Consider the following 8,538-nt stretch of genomic DNA (forward strand, 5'->3'; position numbering starts at 1 on the left):
GTTACTATTTATTTTATGGATAAATGTGAAGAACATCATATCGAAGCCCGAATCATCATTTTGGACTGATGATGATTCTTTCCTCCATTCCGCCCTGTTGTGCAAATTAAGGCATCAATAAGATGAATGGACATAAATGAAGCAAAACTTATTCACTCACCTGTTTAGTGCATAGATACAAGCAGACAGTAGAAATTAAGGAATGGGGCATGGGCAAGGGACACATGGCCACCCAACCAAGGCCGGGGAACAGGGTTGGGGAGGCCGATGGTAGGACTACAAATTGAGCTGAATTCAAACAAGATTGCTCAAGCTTTTAGCATATTTACTCGTTTGCACTTGATTTGAGTTCGAATATCTTAGTTTGAAGTTGACTCACTGACTTGTTTGAACATGCTAGAATTTGATTAAAAATAAGAGAAATATTTTGTACAAACCTTAAATAGAGAAATTCCGCCCAAAACTTCATAAAAAATTAGACCTCAACTTAAAAAAGTGTAAGAAAATTATTTTTTATTAGTGAAACCCACTTTTTACAAATAACTTATATGAGACTTGTATATTTGAAGTTTGTACTTACCTGTAATCTAAAAATTTAAATTTTATAAAGATATTCTAACTATTTACTAAATAGTTTTCTTTTAAAGATTCTTATGGTATAACTTTTTATAAAATAAATTAACTCATAGCTATAAAATAAAAAAAGTATTATATAAGATAAATGCAAAATCAAACCATTAATATATATCATAATAATTTAAAAATTTCCGTTGTATAGTATATTATTATTAAATATTAATTATGAATATATTATAGCATAAATTGCTAGATATTGTGTATATATATAAGCTATATATATATTACAAGCATATAATATAACTATATAGTTATAATAAAGTTATTGTATATATATTACTCTAAAAATATAATAATATCCAACTATAAGTAATTAGTAATAGTTATAAATAATAATATGTGTCATCATTTATCTAGTATAATGAAAATCATATTGTGTATAAGGTTAGTGATATGATTACTAAATTATTAAGAAATACTATCAACTTCCATTATGATATGTATTATTTATACGAATTATAGTTAATCAATTAAAGTTAATTTGGTAACTGTTTCAAGTAAATGTGTATTCATGTCCTTCATTTGTAACGATATCAATATGATATAATTTATATAATAATTAGAAAATTGATACATAACATTAATGTTATATTACATAACATATATAATGAACTAAATTTATAAAATAACTTGTGTTACAAACATAAATAGCTTGATATATCATATAACTTATAATAAAATACACAATTAAATATAGATAATTAATTATATAAAATTTCTTCTATAAAAAGAATTGTACATAATATTATATATACATTTTAGGAACATAATAAATATATTAAATAAGGCAACTATAATAAATTAATAATATATAATTAAATATATAAAATATAATTAACATGCAATAAATATAACACATACATATTTCTCGGGAATTCAAGTCGAAGAGTTCCATCACTTTAAAACATCAAACAAAAGGAGAATAAATATTTATGTTCCCTAAATAAGTTTGCAATAAAATTTAATTTTTATCAATCATATAAAATTAATATATATATTAATATATAATTAAATTTGTAATTAAATTTTTTCTTTTTAAATTTATTGGTGGGACAACTTGGGCTTGAATTTCCGAGAAATTAACCAGAATCAGGATGAGATTGAGAGAAGAGAAGCCATGTGAATTGCGGGCAGGCAGATAAGAATCCAATGCCACGTAAGACAATGTGGCGAGGTGGTAAGACTAGTGGCTGTAGAGGGTTTGACTCAGAATCCGTACTGCCAACGACTGCAGAAGCTAAAGGGCTAAAAGCTCCGCTGTATTCCTCACAGTCACAGCATACACACACACACGTTAGTCAGCAGTGCATAGTCTTTTTGTTTGTCACTCTCTCTGTCCAGCCTCGATTGAGAGAGAGAGAGAAACATAAAAGAAAAAGAGAGAGAAAAAAAAAAAAGAAAAAAGAAAAAAGGTAAGGTCAGCCTCTCCACCACCCTCACACAACAATCTCACTCTCCTCTGCATTCTCTGAGCCTCTTTTCTCATTACCCATTTAATGCTCCTCTCTGTAGCTCATCCTGTTCTGTCAGCGTCAGCATCACTCTTTCTTTTTATTTTATTTTCTCTCTCTTTGTCTTTCTCTGATGTTCTGGGGTTTTGACACGTGGCCCACCTGATTCCTGCCATGTCAAGATGGATCTAGGTCATTCCTGGTGCCAGTTTTTTTCTTTGTTATCTTTCGGCCTAAACTCAAACCTCGTATGGTTGGTGTCAATGCTGACAGTTACTGTACATATAACCCATTTCGTGCAAGCCAAATATGCAGTCCTCTTTACACATACATGAACGGTACCATTACCAAATTATCAAAGAGAAATCAAAGCAAATTACCAAAGCAACAGAACCTGCTCATTAAAATTTTTTTTTAAAAAAAAACCAAAAAAACAAAGCAGAAAAAAGGACCTGGACCTGGACCTGGAATTCCAATATTTGTGGGACAAACAAAACCTGGTCCTGGTGAGATGCGAGACATACGCTATTTCTGTATTACTGGAAGTGGCTATGATCAAGAAACTAATAATGGCAAAATTACTGTTGCCATTATAGGGGAGCGTTGACACCTAGCGAAACAATTCAGAGACTTTCCAGGTAATACCCAGTTTTCTGACCTTGGTTAATATGGGGTTCCATTTTGCACTGCTCATTAATTTTGGATTATATGAAGTATAATCACTTGTATCTACGGGACTGAATGACCTCTTGTAGGATTGGAAAAAAATAATAAGACAAATTAAAATTTAAAAAGTCTTTTTTTTTTTTTTTCTTTTTTTCATGACAAAAGTATGTTATTTCATTCTCTTTTTTTTAGAATAATGTTATTTTTCGTACTCTCATAATATGATATTAAATAATTATAAATTATTTATTATATTTTATTTATAAACTTATTCTTTAATATCATATCGTGTGATAATGAGATAATAAAAAATTTTTTTCTTTTTTAAAACGAATTAGAGTGGCTTTACATTTTAAGAAATAATATTTGCAATTTTAAAATGTATAATTTTCATACAATCTCATTTACAAAAAGTAAGTAAATCTAAGGTCTATGTGACAAAATATATTTTTTTTAACGATGAATTTCACCAATTTCAAAAAAAAAAAAAGTGCGAAACTTATATACTTTAAAATTGTATATAAGATTACTATTACATTTTTACTAAACCATTTGGTGCGTGCATCCTTAATTCCAGTCCTATACTTCATGTTATGGCATAATGGCATTATATGGTATTATTATTATGAGAAGTGAAATTATCAAAATAATCTCATATTTTACCAAAATAATTCTCCAATGTTGAGTCAGTCTATTATTTGTGGCACGACTGAAGTCTCATATTTTTTATTAGGATAGACTTTAATACTATTTATCACTAATAGGAGGTCCAAGTGATAGAGCCTATATTTAAAAATGACTAGTTAATGATATAATTAGAATCACATTAAAATTTTATAAAGAATACTAACTTTTTATTTCTAAATAATGTGAGATTATCCAATACACTACTTACCATTGTTACTTTTGAGAATGGAGTATCACAAAAGAAATTTTTATTTGGAAGTTGGTATACAAAACATACCCTTCATTTTATTGACATGAAATATTTGATTTGCTTGATAAATATAAAATTAAAATCTTTTACAAATCAAATATGGCCATATCAATGAAATAGAATGTGTGCTTTGCATATTGGCTTTCAAGTAGAACTCATCACAAAATATCCCAAATTTTCTTGAGACTTATGAGCAACCTCAAGAAAATCTTTGTGCAATTGCATTTTCAAATTCTTGATCTACAATATATATTATGAGAAATGATATTTACAATCATGGACTGCGCAAGCATAGCACAATCTTTTTTTAAAAAAGTAAATAAATACGAGATCTAAATGAAAATGTTAGTTTTTTAATAGTGTACCACATTCTTTTTTAATAGGAGTACAAAGTTTATACACTTCACGACTGTATTTAACATTACTCATATATTATCTAAGATGCTTATTTAACCTTCTGTTGAGAGTTCTCTTTGTTGGAGATGAATTCGATTTGATATTATATCTCGATTTAATTTTCATAATTATCAAATCATTTGATTTGATATTATCTTAATTTGATTTTCATAATGACTAAGATATTTAGCGTATTTCATCTCAATATAATTTTCTATAAATAAGGATGTATGTATTGACTCTTATGTTCAGAAATAAATAGCAAAGGTGTAGCCCTAAAATTCTATCACCATCATTCTCCATCTTTTTTTATTATTATTTTTTTTTAATTTTTTCATTTTTTATCATGGTATTAGAACCTTTTGCTAATGTTAGGCTCGATCTTGTGGATTATCTCTTTTAAAGTTCTTTCGCTAGTTTTTTTGACATCTCACAAAATTTGTAATCGTCTTTGTTCAAACATATTCATTCAAGTAAATGCAATTGAGTATCTTTATTAGCCATGAGTCTTTTTATTAAGTTTTGGTCTATTGTGAGTATTGTTTGAAATCCCAAACCCAATTTTTTATCCTTTTGATTTCATCATCTTGATGACGAAGACCATTGTCAACTCAATCTTTCAGCCTAATATTAGCTCTTTGTTGGCTTTAACCCATTACCAACCTATTGTTGGTTACAACTTTAGATTTAATGTTCTAGTCGCAGTCACCTCATCACCAAAACCACTTGCATCATCTCATTTGTGACCAACCAACGGATATAAAGACTACACTCAAATTTCAAACTAAGGTTTCAAAATTCTCTACCTTGAATGTGATGGAGGATGTTGGAGACAACATCAAATCATTATCTTAATTTGATTTTAATAATAATTCAGATATTTATCTTATCTTATCTCAATATAATTTTTCTATAAATAAGGTTGCATGTCTAGTATTAAGTAACAATTAAAAATAACAAAAATGTAGCCCTGAAACTCTATCTCCATTATTCTCCGTTTTCCGTCTCTTTTTCTATTTTATTTTGTTTTCTATCACTCGACACACTTTATCTCATGTCCCGCTTTTTTTGAACATGAAATGTGCTAATTCTGTGACCATAGGGTATTTTACATATAATTTAAAGTACATCTATAAAACAACTTAGATTAATTAAGGATTAGGCTCCGAAACGGTAAATTGTTTTGGCCAGGCAACGTTTGGAATTTATTTATTTATGTTGAATAGAACTAAATCATCAAAGACTCATATATTTTGCCTTCTAGGGTTGTAAAAAAAAAAAAATAAATAAAAGAAAAAGAAAAAGAAACTAGTTGAACCCACCAAACTGGCATACTTGGTCTGGTTCACAACTGGTCAGATCCAGTACAAATTTTTAAAAACTAAAATCGGTTTGGTATCAGTTTTCATATTTTGAAGACATGTTTAAACAGAATCGTACCGATATATATTTTATTTTTTATATTATAATTAAAATAATTTTTATATAATTTCCTACTTTTTACTATATATATATATATTCTAAATTGCTAATTAATGTAACATTAGATTTTAAACTTGTTATTTATATCTATTAATTTTATGACATAAAATTAACATAACATTTGATATAATATAAAATTAATTTTATAAGATTTTAACATAGCATATGATATAACATAAAATTAATCTTATAATTCTTAATATAATATTTAATATAACATATAAAACTTAACCTTAAACATTTGATATAACATATTAAATATAACACGAAATTTCAATCTTAAATATGAATATTAATATTAAGTTATTAATAGAAACTTACTTTTATATATACATTTTTGACATAAATACTTTAAATCGATAATATATATACTCACATTTGATCAAGTTATGTAGTGCGAAATCGAAAAAATAAGATAATAAATCGATCGGTATTTAAATTTTTAAAATTTTCTTAATGCTTCACATAGCAATTATTTGTCTTTAAAAAGGACTAAAATATCGCCGTCCATCCATTTGAACTTATTTCTCATCGCCACTGTAAAAATAAAACTTCTCAAAAGCGTTTGAACTTTTTGGAAAATTGGACCCAGGAAAAGGTTGGTGGATTGGTTTTTTATTAGTACGTGGAAAAGCAAGAAGTATGAGCTAAAAAGCAAATGGTAGGCTTTAAAGAGCATTAAGGCCGACACAGATATGAAAATAAGGACATTAAAAAAATAATGAACAGAAACCTTAACAGACAACAGCCAAATGTTAATGCCCATAACTCTCAACCCTAGCAGATCATGCATTAACGGGATTCTTTGTCCTTTCCCAGGTGTGGCCCCGTGGGGTTGTGGAAAACAAAGTATGTTTTATTTATTTATATTTCCTTTAAATAAAAAAACAGTACTCATATTTATACGTACATACTGGGGATGTACTTTATATGTTCTGTCTCGTTATTGTAGTTAAGGTGTTTGGCAAATTGTTTGACTAGGTACAGTGAAAGAGCCGTGAATGGTCAGATGTTAGGGTATGGGGATGGGGCCCGGGGGGCAGCTGCCAAAGCCAGCGATGCGATGGAAACCGTGGCAATGCGTGCGTTGCTGTGTATACTTTTGAGCTGATCAAGGCCACACGGTTGGCCACTTGGATGCTATCATGCTAAACTTCAATAAATAATTAGGAATTAGTTTGAAACCCAATACACAGATATTACATTACAGTACATTACATGCGTGGGGTAGAGCTTTGGAAAAACCACCTTACGGCTGCCTGTCTTTTTGGGGCTAGCTGTATTCTGTAAAGGAAAACACTAATGTAAAGGAAAAAACCATCAATCTATTGTTAGTCACAACTCTAGACTTCTCGCTGGTGGCTCCGTTGGAATTATTGCTGATCATTTATTTTTTATTTTTATTAATGATTAAAAAAAATTATTTAATATTATTATAAATTATTTATTTATTTTTTAAATATTTAAAATTATTAAAAAATAATTTAAAAAAATATATTTTTTTACCTAACGGTGACTCACAGGAGCCACCAGCGGTACCTCTGCCACCTTCCTTTTATAAATTAATTCTCCTTTCTTTTAACTTCAAACATATTTTTCATCTTCCTTTTTAGGTCTTGGCTAAATAAATAAATCTTTTTTTTTTTTTTTCGCATTCCATCCTCCCATGGTGGCGATTCCACCCCATGTCTGCTGCTCCCTCCCCACTTCAAAAGGTCCCCTTAATCTGTATCATTTCCATTGTGTTCCCTTAGAAAAAGCTCGTGTTTCGATAAGGGCAAATTCTGGTCGAAGTTAGTGAAAAAGAATAGAGGTGACAATATCAGATGATAATCAGAGAAAAAAAATAAAGCTTGTGTGTTTATCCTTTCCCAACAATCTCAATTTAGATGTTGTTTCCCTTATATATATATATATATGTTTGTTGAATCAAGAAAAATATACATCTTATCGTCTGGTTAAGAAGAAAAAATGTTGGTGTGAAGCAAACTTTTCACCTAGTGCATTATGTCTATTGTCTAAGCAAAGACAAATTGGTTCAAAGAGTGAATTGAGCAAAGTGTTGCTCTCTCTCTCTCTCTCTCTCTCTCAGAACTTACTGCGATTGCATCATCCACCAAGTTAAAATTTGGGTAAAGTGGTACACGCATGCACGAGGATAGGTGACAGGTCCATACCCAAGGGACAAATTCAATTATTCATCAAAGGGACAATTTTATAGCTTCATGAATCCTGGATGCATCACAGCCAAGATCTAGCACGAAGAACTGACACCCCAGCAGGCCTTTTGGGCCTCAACTCCATGATCCTCATAAATGCTTTTCCTGTTGCCTTTTGTTATTTTTTATCGCTAACAAACAATGCAAAACAGTTTCGATCGGAAGCCTTTAAATAGGCGAGCCTTGTGACAGTATGTCATGGACCTAACACTGGCAGGACCTTGTAGGTTCTTAGTTTTGGGGCTACATTTCTCTCTTGTAAAATTCTAGTTTCTCCCTCATTTTGGCATCTAATTTTCTTTTAATTTTTTTAATAGTTAAAAAGTGATTATTATTATATTTGTGTGTTTTTTTAAAAATGTCTAAAGATTTTTAAAAAATATTTATAAAAAGAAGAAAAAAGGGTGTGCATGAGGGACACTCAACGGTAAATACCGGACGGCCCAGTAGCATGATCCTCCTCTTGTTTATTACAAACTAGGAATTTCAGTCTGATTAAGCTATTTGACTGCAACATTCTGAATCTAGTTCCCAGATTCAAAAAGACTAACAGAGATGGAAGCAACAACATGATATGTCTCATCCAAACAAATGCATAAAACTGGTAAATTACTAAACTCTCCTGTCATCGCAGAAGCATTCAAAAACGAGAAAACGGAATTGCAGTTTTATGAGTTTACTGCATGTGACATACAAACCAGGCCACAAGATTTTACCAAGTAGGCTTCACAATCTAGGTACTGAATTACGA

Source organism: Carya illinoinensis, chromosome 5 (assembly GCF_018687715.1).
Source record: "Carya illinoinensis cultivar Pawnee chromosome 5, C.illinoinensisPawnee_v1, whole genome shotgun sequence".
Taxonomy (NCBI): Eukaryota; Viridiplantae; Streptophyta; class Magnoliopsida; order Fagales; family Juglandaceae; genus Carya; species Carya illinoinensis.